Here is a 14,236-nt window from a genome sequence, read left to right on the forward strand (position 1 = left end):
CATCAGAAAAATGTCTTTTAAGGTGGTGGTGTTATCAAGATGTTTTGAGGACGGCTGTTTTCTTTGAACTCTTTGCACACCGAGATCTTTCGTGCAACTGCAACAAATTAAAAGGTGGTTCTGAAGAGGGAGAGCAAGGCTGGAAGAAGCGACATCTTCTTGGTGCATATGTCTGTGTTTAGTCAAAACAGTGTTCTTGGTTATCTTCAGCCTTTTGAAGTCTTTGCAACTCTGGCGTTGTATTTGCTTCATACATCATCGCCAACAGCCATCAACAGCTTAAACATTCAGAAATTGGCTCTCGGCAGGACAGCAGGTGATGATGATGTACAGAACAAACCAGATGGGAGGACGAATTGCCTTAAACAGATGAGTAAAAACTCATTTCCACTTAAAAAACGAAATAAATGCAACGTATAGGAAAATCAGGAAGGAAACGGGCAGGAGGCTGAGGAGGAAGGAGTAGGGAGGAAGAGAGCAGCTGCCCTTCCCAGAGCAGAGCATCTGCACGTGCTCATCCGTGCAGCACAGGTGGGAGGCAGGCGTCCTGCTCCCCAGCAGCACGAGCATGGAGGGGAGGAGTGAGCCTGTGGCTATAGGAGCCGTTATTTTTAGTTGTGCTGTAAAGTCAATTAGAACTAAAGCAGATCTGTATTAAAAGTTAATTCATTTTAAGAATAGCACTGCAGCAGCTCCCGCACAGCAGCACAGCCATTTCTTGGGGCTGCTCTCTGGGTTTCGCTGTTCTGTGCGCTTGGGCTGTGGCCATGCCGCAGACTTGTATGGTAGGCAGAACTCCCATTCCTCTTGCCTCGGTGAAGAGCAAACGTTTGTAGGCAAAGTAACTCTACGGCAAGAAGCAGGTAACACACTTCAAATGTGTGACCTCATGCTTCGGATGATGTTGTATAAAACATTATTTTCTCATGCTCTTTGTGCGCTCATCTTCAGGGCTCTCCCTTAAAAATAACAGCAGTGACTTGAATTAATTGATTGGGAAAGATTTCTTTTCTCTAAGCCGTGGTCCACAACAAAGCCAGAAGATGTGGACTCAGTTGCACACAGAGGCTTGAAGCCGGCACGTTGCTCTGCAGACAGATGCACACATCCGTGGCTCTGCTGCGACTGCCGTGCTTTCGCAGGAAGAAAAGCCAGCCAGGCTGCAGGGCTCCCAAACAGTTGCTCGCCAGATCCTGATTTATTTGACAGCCTCCGTAATAAAGTAACTATTTGTCTAACTCTTCCTGATTAGTCTGAAGAGGTCTGCCAATCTGAAGAGGATTGACTAGTCAGGAAACCACTGGTATTTTGGCTGCTTTTTTCTTTTTCTTTTTTTTTTCCTTAAGGGTTGCGATATTATTTGCAATAATTTCTCCGTTATTAAGTTTGGCATTTCAAAATAATTCACTGCTGCGATGTGAACATTTTCCACATCAACAATAAGTCTATTACGGAGAAATTTACAAAAACAAAATGACTTCATATTGCTTGCAGATGTATTCTGTAAAAATAATTGTTTTTCACTCGATTTTAATGTTTCTAGGCCTTTGTAAACATAATGCCTAAATACTTCTATTCAATAAACGAGAGCCATTTGGTAATTGCTTGCACATTTGAAGTCCAGTAAATAAGGAGCAGATTTCGACCAAAATCTGTGTATCATTTAGGCTGCTTAGGTCACAGCCCTAGGGCAGAAAAGAGCTGGTGAGAAACTTGTGTTTTCAGAAGTGGCGAGCTGTGACTTCAGAAACCAAGACAAATAAGCCCCATTTCTCTTTAATTAGTGAATTCCTGCTTACAGCCCAGGCTTTCTTTATTCTTGGTTCAATAAGGCTGGGAATTCAAAGGAGACTGAAGATGTTAAGCATTGTGTTCTCTGGGCTTCCTTTATAGTCTTGGGATACCAAAGTCCTTCAGGCTCCGTTGGAAATCCTATCACACAGAACCATATTTTTTCCTTGAATGCATTGTTTTCAGGTTAAAAACACCATTGTGCATAGATAGAGAAAACGTGGACACACATATGGAGGGGAAACAGTGGCTGATGTCACCAACTGCATCTCTTTTTTGTGTGTTAGGGGCTCTGTGTACTAGTTTTTAAGAGCCAGCAACACAGAGGACTTTGTTGAAGCTAAAGGACTGCTCTAGTAAGCATCTTGTGGTCTTAAGCCTGGGCAAGATGTCAATGTGAAACAAAACAAAAAAGGCACTGCACGAATAATTGGATATTGCTTGACATGCAAGAAAAATAACTTACAGAGCAAAGCAGAATCCAGAAATAAAATGGAAATAAAAACAAAAACAAGCAAATACCACATGCATTGTAATTCCTGTGTGAGACGTGTTTGGTGGAGTCCTTAAATCACCAGCTCCCAGACTGCATTCATCAGCTCTCCTTGTGCCTTATGAAAGCTAACACTGAGAGAAGCATTCTCTGCGCTGTTTTGTTTTCCTCTGAAGATGGTTTTTAAGGCAAGGAGACCTTTTCACGGAATTGAGAAGGGCAAAATACCTCAGACAAGGTGATGTAAATGATAATGTGGAGTTTTTCCTTGGACTTTGCTACCTGCTGTTCTCCAGCCACTGTATTCTCAGGGGTGAAGTTCTGGCTCTCAGGAGGCAGTAATAAAACTCTTTAATTTACTCGTGTCCAAGATTTCAGGTCATATCAGCAGGTATACACCCTGCTTCTCCTTCGGCCGATGTGATTTCTTAAAATGTAGGTACAGGTAAATAGTGACAAAACAGCCTCTTTGCTTGATAAACAGAGCGGGTGCAGAAAGAAACGCTTGTCCCTCCTAGCATTGGCAGCGCAAGAGATGCTGCGGGTCACACCAACCTGGTTCCAGGTGACAAGTCATGAAAAGCAAACCCTTTGAGATAAAAGGTCTTTGTATGCTCCAGCCTCTAAGCTTTTACTTGGTTGTACAACAGAGTGCTCTTCTGCCATCACAGGTCATCCCCTGCCGGCTCCTACATGTCTAATTCCATCTCCTCTTTCCCCTCCTATCCAAAGAGCAACAACCCTGAAACCCCATAAAGCTTCGCAGCTGTTTTCACACGTAATTAAATTGTCCGAGGTAATCCTTGCCCGGTGGCCTTTCATACACTTCTGGGGAGTAGCACTGAAACCACCAACATGAGTCCATTACTGGGATTCTTGTGCAGATCAGCTGCCCCACAGAGGTGGCTGTGATGTTCCCAGGGCTCAGGAGAGAACCTTTCCTCATGGCAGCTATCCCTGGTGAAGGGGATGTGCAGGGGAAGGGAGCTCTGGGCTCAGTGACACCTGGATCAGCACTCAGCCCTGCAGCACCGGCGGGCATGGAGGTGGGAGGCAATCCTTGTTGCTGCTGGAGAATCTGCCTGGGATGGGCTGCCTCATAGGCACAGTGTATGTGCATCTTTGACCTGGGCAAAGGTTGGAAGTGAGACGCAGGGATGCAGCGAGGTGAGAGGTGTAAAGTTATGCAACTAGAGATAATCCCGAGCTTATCTGTGTAATCTTACTTGTGTTCAGAGAGAAGGAAGGAGTGTGAAACTGGCCTGACTTGGTCAGAAGCTGGACAAAAGCTGTGTTCTATGAGCACTATGTTGCTTCCTCTACCTGTGGCTGACCAGAAGCTGTAGCTGATGAAGCAAGCCTCTTATATTTAGCACAGCTTTATGCTTAGCCCAGGGAATTGTGCCTATCTGAAACAAAATTCTCCTCGGATACATCTTTCTTACCAATACAGTGCAATTTCCCTGTTTGCAGACTTCACTGGGGCAGTAGGCAGCAGGGATTACTCAATTACTGGCATGGTTGCAGGAGGGCCCAAAGTGCTTTGGGCAGCACACACTGACAGAGGGTCCCTGAACAATTTGAATCAACAGCAGTTTTTGAGCTGTCACACAACAGTGCCAAAGAAATGGGAAGAGCCAGTAGTTTCAATGAGCCTGTGAACTCTTGCCTGATGAAACTCTATACAGCAATGGCCCTTTGCATTTGGAAACTCCCTTTCTGGTTTTGGTTTGATTTGTAGATCTCACATGGCTGTAGACATGCCTGCTCCTAGACCTGCACGCCTTCCTCTCCTAGCTTTTGGATCTCATTTTATCAGTCATTTAATGTTGAATCGTGGTGTGAAAAGCCTTGAAGAGGAGCAAGGGGTGATAGAACTGATCCTTGAGAATCAGGAACTACAACTTTCATCACAAGTCTGCAGAGGCTGTGGCGTGCTTCAGAGTAGGAGAGAGGTAGAGAGTGTTCTTTACTCCAGGTGAGTCAGGAAAATCAGTGCAGCACACAGGGCACACCAGAGACTGGTCTCTCACTGGGTCATCTCTCCAGGGAATTTTATATGCCGGGTACTGCCATGATACGTGCTCTTTATTATGTCTCTCAGCACACAACAACAGTGCTGAAAGCACTTCCATTCTCTTGTTATCTAATCTCTGTCATCAGAGGTCAATGGATAGAGGCCAAGGTCCTGCCTCAGCATATTTCTAAGCAGAAGCCCCACATGCTTTGACAGAGCCTGTTTCAGAGGAAGCTTACACTGGGGTTTGCCTCACACATTGCCTAAGAATCCAAGTTCTTAAAAGTTTCTTTTGTGGGTATTTTTGCAAATGAGATTTCTGAACCCCCGTTGTAAAAGAGGCTGCGGTTTAGGTGCTCTAGTGGTTGGTATCACAAGTGTCACTGGTTTCCACAGAAAGCTCTGCTGGGTGATGCTGGAAATCACTGTCGTGTTATTTGATGTATTAAAGCCCCCAGGAGCTCCAGCCAAGGCCGTACCTGCAGGAGGGAGCAATCAGAGGTGGGGAGGTGCAAAGGAGTGCTGCTCTGTGCGGTAGCTGTGTTCTGTAATAACCTCTACTGCTAGAGGAACAGGTTTGCATCAAGGAATTACTGTAAGAAAAACACTCTGACTGATAGGCTGTCCCTGCAGTCTGAGTAGACAGAAATGCTTGGAATAAGGTCACATCACAGTAATTGGATTATCTAATAAATAGCTGGATGTGGGTCTGTTACAAGCAGGGAAAGCTTGCAGAGCACTCCCACTTTCTTAACTGCTGCTTAGCCTGCTGGTAGGAATGGGGAGGTGCTGGGAAATGACATTTACAATAGCAGGTTCAGAGTTATTGTTCATGAATCAGTGTTTCAGTGCATCCTCTGCTCCAGTCTGTGGCAGGCAGTGAGAGCTTTTTTATGAGTATTTTGTTTGTTCTTATGATTTATTCCTGGCGTTCTTCTCAGGTTGCCAAGACAAGGTAAAAGATGCTTGTCTTGTGTGATTTTGTAAGTGTAAAGTTCAGGGTTATTTTCCAAAGGCAAGATGAGTATGGAAAATCTTGTCCAATCTCAGCACAATTTTTTTCCTTGAAACGGCATTTATCTCTGTCATGTGCAGCTGCCTCCGCTCCCTGCTAGAAGCTTCTCCCTGAGCAGCTTTCCTGTCGTCCTGGGTGCACAGATGTCCTTGTTTCACTGAGGGCAGTGGAGAGATGAGTTCTCTTCATTCTTCTCAAAGTCACGGAACGCAGAGGTCTTTCCCCCAGCCTGCACACATTGCAGGAAGGCAGGCCCAGCATCCTGCTGTCCTGCAGGGCACACCACGAGGCTCTGCCTTCGCGTGCTCACTGCCCAGCCAACTGCTGTTGTGAACGTCTTTGTTCAGCCTTTTCTTCTCACTGAGCTGTTTGGTGAGTTGCACCTTGGAGCATTCCTTTTCCCATGCCTGGTTGTGCAGCGCTCCAAATGGGCGAGACGGTAGAAGGAGTGTTACACTTTGTGTGAGCCAAAGAGCTGCACTAAAGAGAGAAAAATGAAAGTGTTTATCAAACGCCGTTTATATTTTAGGGTGCAAACAGATGTTCTCCTTGTGAAACTTGGATGGAAGTAGCATTTAGCCTTCCCTCCCCTTTTGCTGCTGCTCTCAGAGATATATCAGCCTTTCAGAGATCAGGTCCTGCAGCTCTTACAAGCCATTGTTTTTTGTTACCGAGGTTTGCCAAGCCCGTCTCTGGCTGTAAACCATTATTTCCTGTAATTTAAACAAATGATACATTTCAGAAGTGACTCAGTTCCTTAAAATAAAGATATATTTCAGCAGGCCGGCTGAATGGAGGCCTGGGTTCTCCGCAGCCCTGCCTTTCCCGAAGCCTGCCGCCCGGCCAGCCATGCTGCTCTGCTCTCAGCTCTCCTCTGACCACTTCCACAATCTTTTCTGGGCAGAACCTGAATCTGAGAAAGTGTGCAGGGAAGCTTTCAAACCACGGACGTCTGAGTGGGTTAGGAAAGAGGAAAGCGGTTTTACTGTGGGCTGATGCCGCTTTGCAGGCGAGCAGGTATTTGTAGTGCTCTTGAGTAGAGCTCTGGGCTTGTCTCGATAGCCAGGGTACTTGGGAAAACATCAAGGGGACTCAACTGGAGTGAAAGCACATCCATGTGTAGGGATGTGCACAACTGTGAACAAATGCCTCTGGGGCATGAATGGCATTCCATTGCTGAGCTGGGCTGTAACCATCCAGTGTTATTTTATGTCACAGAACTATTTTACCTAATCTGCCTCATCTTTGAACCCCTACTTCCTTAAGTTTATTTACTATTCCAGCGTAGGGAGCAGTATTGTCAGAGATACAAGTCTGAAGCTCAGGAAGCTCTGGCTGTTGCCTGCAGCTAACACTAATTCCTCTGTCTGACCTGCCTAACTCGCTGTCTGGCGACCCACTGAGCCATTGTTTTTAGTTAGCAAACTAACTACTAGTTTGCAATTCAAGGATTAAAAAAACAAAACAGCCTCTGGAAAGGCTAGGTTAAATTGTTTACAGTGCTGCTTGTAAACTTCTCAAGTATGCTTATTAGAAGAGGAGAAATTTTGCAAGTGGAAGCCTCCTTGTCTTGTAGCGTAATGTCCTGGTAAGCTGTGTGAAAGAAGATGGTGTTTGCTTTTGTTCAAAAAGTCCCAGGTTGGGCAGATTGTTGGCTGGAACAGAGAGTTCATCAGATGTTTGTGGGCAGCCGAGGAGATTTGCAAGGCCTCAAACACCTGCATCAGAGGAGTTGCAAAACCTGTTGTTGGAATGAATGACATGCAGGGACTCTACCAAAACTCTCCTTAGATTTCAGCGTAAGTGAAAACAAATGTTCTGTCGTAAATATCCCCCAGGTGAATACGTTTATTCTCTTCACAGCTTTGAAACACGCTTCAGGCTAGAGAGGCTCCCCGGAGAGGGAATTTAGCGCTCTGAGCCAAAGGTCAGGGTCAGGTCACTCTGCTCCATTTGAAATTTGGCACCTAGGTACATATGGCAACTGCATCATCCCAGGGGCTAATTTGCCAAATCAGATTGCATCCTCTTTCATTGCTTCGTGCCAAGCTCGTATGTCAGTCTTCTGCCTGCAAAGCCAAATGTTGAGCATCCAAGACCTGCTTCCAATACCAGCCACTTTCAGCAGCTGAGCTCTCCTGGAAGAAAACCAGAGCACGCCTACCTGATAATAAGAACAACATTTACGTAGTGCTTTTGATTTTAAAACTTTATTAAGCATCAAAGGCAGCACCGTGCTTGACCCTTGGCGGCATTTACAAGGATCTCTCTTCCTTGCAAATACTGGAGCGCAGGGTATGAGTGGATGGGAGCCGTGACCTCCGCTGAGCGTGCAGCCACAGCACGGTGCATGAGAAGGCAGCACTGACAACAGAGCCGGTAAATGGTAAGAAAAGAGGTCCCTGAGTGTGCTGGTTCAGCTGCATGCAGCATCCACGCACTTGAGTCAGCCAGGTTGTTACAAAGCCCCGCGTGGGATGCCGTGGTTATCTGTATGCTGCAGGTTCGAGCTGCTTAATTAGGTTTGTCTGGGGTAGGAGGAGATTGGCAAAAAACTCTGCTGCATGTACAGTTATGCTGAGAAACTAGTTTTTCCCAGTACAGCGTTGCTTTGATAGGTTTTGTTACTGGGATGAGTTGCATGCAGTGTTTTGCTGATGTTGGTATTGATAGACATGTGTTGTTAACGGCTCCTAAACCCCAGTGTTCTTTGATGTCCTTTCTTAACAACGGAAAAAATGAGGCACAGAAATTTCATGGTGACACAACTGTGGTGAGTTTGTCAGTGATTGTACTGAGATTTGGGATGTTTTCATTCCTGCTGCTGTACCCAGGCAGCCACAAAAGGCATCTCGGCGGTGTCAGTCATCTGGCCACATTCGCTTTGGGAGGGCTGGGGCAGGGGAGGGCAGGGGAAATGCTGAGGTAGAAACTTTGGAGAGCCCAGAAGGTGCTGGAGGCTTCAGCTTGCTTCAATTAGTGGAAGTCAGCATGTGCCTCCTTCCTCACTGGCTATCTTTGATCTTTCTTAAAGGTGTACGGCTAGAAACAGATTTAATCACAATACAAAATACCTGAGAAATGCAGTCTGTAGCTTTTATGATTCTTCTCCAAAAAGGGCCTTGGAGACGTTAGCTTTTCTTTTCTTCTGGCCTTACAGATAGACATGTTCATATAACCCTGCTGTTTTAACATTCATACCATACCCTTGCTGCCAGGATCCAGCATTTCCTGAACACAGAGCCCATGCCCGAGCATCACTGGCTCCAAGGGCTCCGTGCTTAGTGCTGCTGTTCTCCCTGCAGGCCCACGATGAAGGGCAGCCCTGGGCAGCATCCCCCTGGGGCAGCTGAGGACACACCTTTGCCCCCTCAGTTGGCCTGATCTGCAGTGCTCTTGTCTGCCCATCTGCTTCTCTTCCTCCTCTTTTTCTTGCTTTTTAACATGACAAAGTGTTCATATGCTGAACCTTCCATGGCCTTCCTGCTGGTCCTGTTTGTGAAGCCTGGGGGCAGGGTGGGACGGGAGCAGAAGAGTGTGTTTGTCTGCTGCAGCATCCTCGCCAGTGCTGTGCAGTTGGGAAGGCTCATGCTATGCTTGGAAGGAGCAAAGCACAGCAGCAGGAGTCCCTCTCCAAAGAGCAGCCAATTAGATATCCATTGGTGTTACCCTTGTTCAGAAGACTTTTTAGCCCATCGAGCTACAGAGAGCAAATGTGGGCTGTGTTTTACCCTAATTCAGCCAAATAAAGACCAATCCAGAATGTTTTGCAAGAACTGGTCTTTGATCTCTCCTAAGGCGCAGGCTGTGTCAGTGATCACAACCATCCACTTCTCTCTGCCTGTTTCTGTTCTCTCCGATGCCATTTTTACATCAGTGCTGCTCAGTGACATCAGTGGAGCAGTTCCAGATATATACCAGTGGTTTGGCAGGCCCCTTGTGTTTGAAAAGTCATGAGTCAGGCTCCAGGAAAATAATGTGATGTTTCTTAAAAATCATTCTTTCAAACAGGATATGTTTTTCTAATCTGCCTTCCAGTGTTTCTGCTGATGAGTGCCTTTCAAGCTCTTTTAATTGTATCAGCAAGATCTGGGAGATTACATTTGTCAGTGAGAGCTGCAAACTCCCAGAAAGCACAGAACCCCAAGAGGTGGAACTCTGAAGTGGGAACTTTGCAGGGGACTCTGACCCATCTGGGCAGCACCACGAGAGATGGCTGATCTGTAGCACAGGCCCTGAAGGCCTCTGTGTATTTAAGGTACCAGTACAATCAGTAAGCACAATTATAATCAGCATAGTCATGGATATATGCTAGGCATCGATATTTCTTATTAAAAACCCGAGTGGTGTCTGCACTGTGTCTCAGTAAGAGCAGAGCGCTGTCGATTCATCGCCTCCTTGACTCCTTTTGTTCACATCTGTAGGCACAGTACAGAACTTCTTACCTTGTGTGCCTTTGGTTCAAGCTTGAAATCCTGCTAACACGACGGTGGCCAAGTGTTGAGGCTCACCGTGGACTAATGTTTGATACTGATGGCTGGGTTAGTTACACTGCTCGGCAGGAAAGCCCGTGCATGTTTGCATCTGTGTGTGCACTTGCACAGATCTGAACGGTGCGTCCTCGTATGCACGTAGGAAGCCAGCCAGCCCCTTCAGCAATTATGGTTGTGTCTTTCTGTTGCCCATGCCTGTGCCTTTTATCGTTTATTTGGAAAGTTAATGAAAACAAGCTCTGTACAAGGAAAAGCATCCAGCAGAGCAGCCATCAGTGCTGGAGGAGTTTTGCCTTGCCTGCTTATAATTAATGCCTCTTCCAGCAGAGAGAGCCTTCATGCGGCAGCGCTGGCCGTGTGCACATGGGCTGCTGAGCAGCGTCTGGGAGGGAAGGCTGCCCTGGGGGGAGGCCAGCCTGCCTTACCTGGCACCGAGGAAAGTGTGGAAAACATCATTTAAAAAGAAATGCTTTCCAAAAATAAGTATTTCTGCTTCACTTTCACTCAGCACAGCCAGCCAGCACTCAGCATGGTGCAGGGTATGCTGTGGGGATGTTTGGAAGGATTTGGGATGGATTAGAAGCCCAATCTGGCGTACTTGTTGACAAAGGCCACCTGCGTTGCTCAAAAAGCAGTGAGCAAGAGGAAAAGATGCTTGGCTGTGTGGCCTCCACTATGTGGAGTATTGCTGGGTCTATGACTTAGCTTTCTCGAGGCCCATTTTTTATTATTGCAGCTCTGCCATTGGCACTCCCTTATAACAGTGCACCATCTTGGTTAATGGTCTCTGTTTGCAGGTTAACTGAGGTGGTTATAACCTTAAGTGAAGGATAGTGCTGATGGGCTTCTACTAAGAATTGCACTGGTGGGGAAGATACCTACAGATCCCTTGGCGCACATGTCCGTTTTCAAGATAAACGTTTCTACCAGGAGCTCGATTTTGCAGTGAGTGCTGTAACCTGGGCTGAGGTGCAGTGGCAAGCGAGGCAGATGCGAGCCCGTGCCTCAGGGCATCGCAGTGGCAGCCTGGGCTGGCTGCTGGTGTTCCCCTCAGCACCATGCAGGGCTGTGTGCAGCCAGCCTGTCCCCCGGCCCTCAGGCTGAACTGTCAGAGGAGGCTCCTGTGGCACAGTCTGTGTGTCAGAGATGGAGGAAGTTTTTTTTCTCTAATCAGCCAGTCTTACATTTCAATCAAAGAGTTTTAAATTTACGCACATAAATAATTCATGCGCTTATTATGCTACATACTCAGAATGCAGAATGCACATTAACTTGTCCTTGTCCCACTCTAACAGATCTGCAAGTGTGATCATCCCTGTTTTATTACGGAAAAATGATACCAAAGGTGATATCCTGGTGCATTAAAATGGACAGCAAAATTCTTACAGACTCTGGCACAGATAGATTTTCACTGCATTTCTGGTGAAATTACTCTGCCATGGAAGGGACGTTCTGGTAGTTCTGCATCGCAGATGGAGTGAGTGAGAGTGGTATTGCCCTGGTGCTCGTGGCAGATAGTAACCAAAGTGGGATTTGGGTGCAGCTCACCTGCGGTGCCATCCATTCCAATGGGCAGTGCTTCCTCCTGTCTGGAAAACAGGGCAATTTCTTATGCTGTGAAATACATTCCTGTCATTTACCAAAGAATAGAATCTAATAATAAGCTTGATTGTCTCCATTTAAAAAGATTTATATAGATCAGCGGCAAGTTCCTGAAATAGTATTTTCTACTGTGTCCATGAGTAGGGCTTTGGCCTGGGGGAAGGCGCTGCCTTTCCAGCTGCTGCTCGGATTTGTGCCGTTCTGCTTCATTTTCGTGGATTTTTGTCTCAGCTCGGTCTTGTTATTTTTTTTACTTTGAGGAACTTCCATTTCCTTTTAAAAACTGTCCTCCAGCATTGTATGCAACATCCATATTGCAGTAAATGCCTAAAGCAGGCTCCAAATCTCTGCAAACAGTGGGCAGTGCCGTAGAAAAAGTGCCGTAGAGCAGTCCTAGAGCCGAACTTTGCCATGTGGTCTGTCTGCCTGCAGCTGATTTCCTCTCCTTTGAAAGTTCAAAGATTTGGCTCCCTCAAAAAACGTGATGGGGGAGAATAAATGGTTTTGGTCATGTTATGAGCTCTCACAAGTAATTCGCTGAGAAATCTGCCCACCTCCATCCTTTGGAGCGAGGATGTGAAATCTGGCAGGGGCTGAGCCTCGGGTAAGACAGATGCCTTTTGCTATCTCTATGAAAGTTGCATCAAATGGAGCCAAGCTGAATGCTCCTGGAAGTATCAGTTTGCACATTCCCGAGATTTCAGAGGAGCAGAGTCCCCGTGCTTGCACTGCGAGGCTTCTGAAAGGGAAGTACTATTTCCTAAGGAGATTGCTAGGTCTTCTAAATGAGCACTTTCCCAAAAGGCGGTCCCAAAAGGACATGCCTTCCTCCAGGAATACAGTGAACACTCAGAATTGCTTAGCAGCCAGGATCACAAGAAACCCCGGGTCTGCCCAAAGGGCACCTGATAAGATCAGTGAGAAAACACCCATTGCTCTGGAAGGCCATGTAAATCTGTCTGCACTTGCCATTCACACTTTTAATTGAAAACAGAAAGGGAAGGTGGGGGATCATTTAAGCAGATTAGCTAATTGATTATTTACAAGGAATCAAAATTAGAGGGGCAGGGATATCTTTTTAGTGAGCTGTCAAGGCAGATTCCGGGGTGGTCAGGTTACCCTGAGCACAGTTCAATGTCTGCAGCACAACTGTACCTCCTGGTGCTCGCATCACGCCTGAGTGTTCCCTAACCTGCTCAGGGAGAATGTGTAGTGCCTTTTTCAAACCACATAAGCAAAGCAACAGTGAGTTAAGAGTGCAATATTCAGCTCTGGCAGAGCTTGTGTAGCTCGTGGATGCCAGCAAAGGTCTCAGTGCGCTGTGACCATGGTTTCACCAAAGGTGCTGGGGCCAAATCCCTCTCCTGTTTATTCTGGGCCGGAGACAGGCACAAAAAGAATGTGTGTTAATGCGCACCATATTCTCAGCCATCTGTTGACCCCATCTGACTTGCTCTGCTGTGCCGGTGGGGCTGCTCTCCGGGGAGAGCCGGCACGGGTCGGAGGGCACCCAGCCTTGTTGTGGGCTGCCGAGCGGCGGTACCATCTGTAAGGCTTTCTTCCTCTGCTTCTGTTCCAAATCTGCCTTACTCAGGGCAGTGGGCAAGTATGTCGAGATAATTAGTTTATCCTGAGAAAGCAAGCCCTGCCCTTGGGTCGGCAGCCCCATCCCTGCTGGAGCAGAGCCGCTGCAGGGAGGGACCTGCGAGTTCTTTCTGGTTGTGCTGCTTGCTGACAGCCCGGCAGGCCCATGGGGATAGGCTGGCCAGAAGTGATTTCTTGCAGTGAATGGTGCGGTTTGTGCCAAGAGTTGGGTTTTTTTGATATTCAAGGCCTGCCAGTAAGATCCCCAGTGCTCTTGTCTGGGGTGGCTTAGCCTGCCCAGAGGGTATTTTGAAATTTAAGCACCTTTCTTAGCAGCTAAGGCAAGTTCTCAAATGCTTCCCATGGCTCCCGAGTGACGGTCACAGTCTTGGTGAGCAGAGATGGAGGATCAAGCACAGGATCCGCCTTGGTGTCCCTGCTGCAGAATTGTTTTGCTCGGAGCTCACTGTTCCACGTTTCCTTCTGCTTTCACGATACTGTTTCAATTAATGCCATCCAGGGGACACATGAGCCCCATGTAAAACGTCATCAGTGGTCGAGGGTGATTTTGAGAGTCTGTTATGTACTTATAAAAAACTGTGTCAATACATAGTCAGGCTTTTAAAGCGGTGTTTATAGCACCATAATGAGCCTATATCTAGGTCTTGAATCAGAACAGGGTGTGGGCCCTTTACAATGGGAATACAATAACGTGTATTAAATAGCATTAAGAAGTTACTGCCTGTACCCAGTAGCCAATTTTCCAGCGTTAATACCTGAGAACAACAAAGAGCACAGAGGGCCGGGGGCAGCCCCTCCTGCAGCCCCAGCAGCACCAACACTGCCTGCACCCCTGGGGGCTGCGGGGGCAGCCGGGGCTGAGGGACCCGCTGGGTCGGGGGGAGCCTGCAAAGCGACGACGGGAATGCCCCGGGCAGGGGAAAAATCTGTTTGCTCTGAGCTCTGACCCTCTCATTTGCATGCAACATATGTCCTCTTCGTTTGCATGTCAAAATAACCCTGCCCCAATTGCCTGGAGCAAAAAGATTAGATCTGGGGAGGAGGCGCACACCAGGACAACTTTAAGCACAACAATGAAATTCTAAAAGAGTAAAGATAATTAAAAACAAGAGATGAAAGCTAGCTCAGTCAGCTCATTTGACAGAGCCAAGTATCTCCCAATAATTCAAGAAACCGCTCGCTATCCAGAACTGTCCATCACCCCTCCTGTTTTCCCCTGC

General features: G+C 47.1%; 1 protein-coding gene across 15 annotated transcripts in view; it reads left to right on the forward strand.

The window, feature by feature from the left end:
* The window catches only part of FBRSL1 (fibrosin like 1), a 416,097-nt gene that overhangs the window by 276,514 nt on the left and 125,347 nt on the right, over positions 1–14,236 (forward strand). The window lies entirely within an intron of this gene.

Source organism: Lagopus leucura, unplaced genomic scaffold (assembly GCF_019238085.1).
Source record: "Lagopus leucura isolate 7727_CA_CO unplaced genomic scaffold, USGS_WTPT01 Super-Scaffold_806, whole genome shotgun sequence".
Lineage (NCBI taxonomy): Eukaryota > Metazoa > Chordata > Aves > Galliformes > Phasianidae > Lagopus > Lagopus leucura.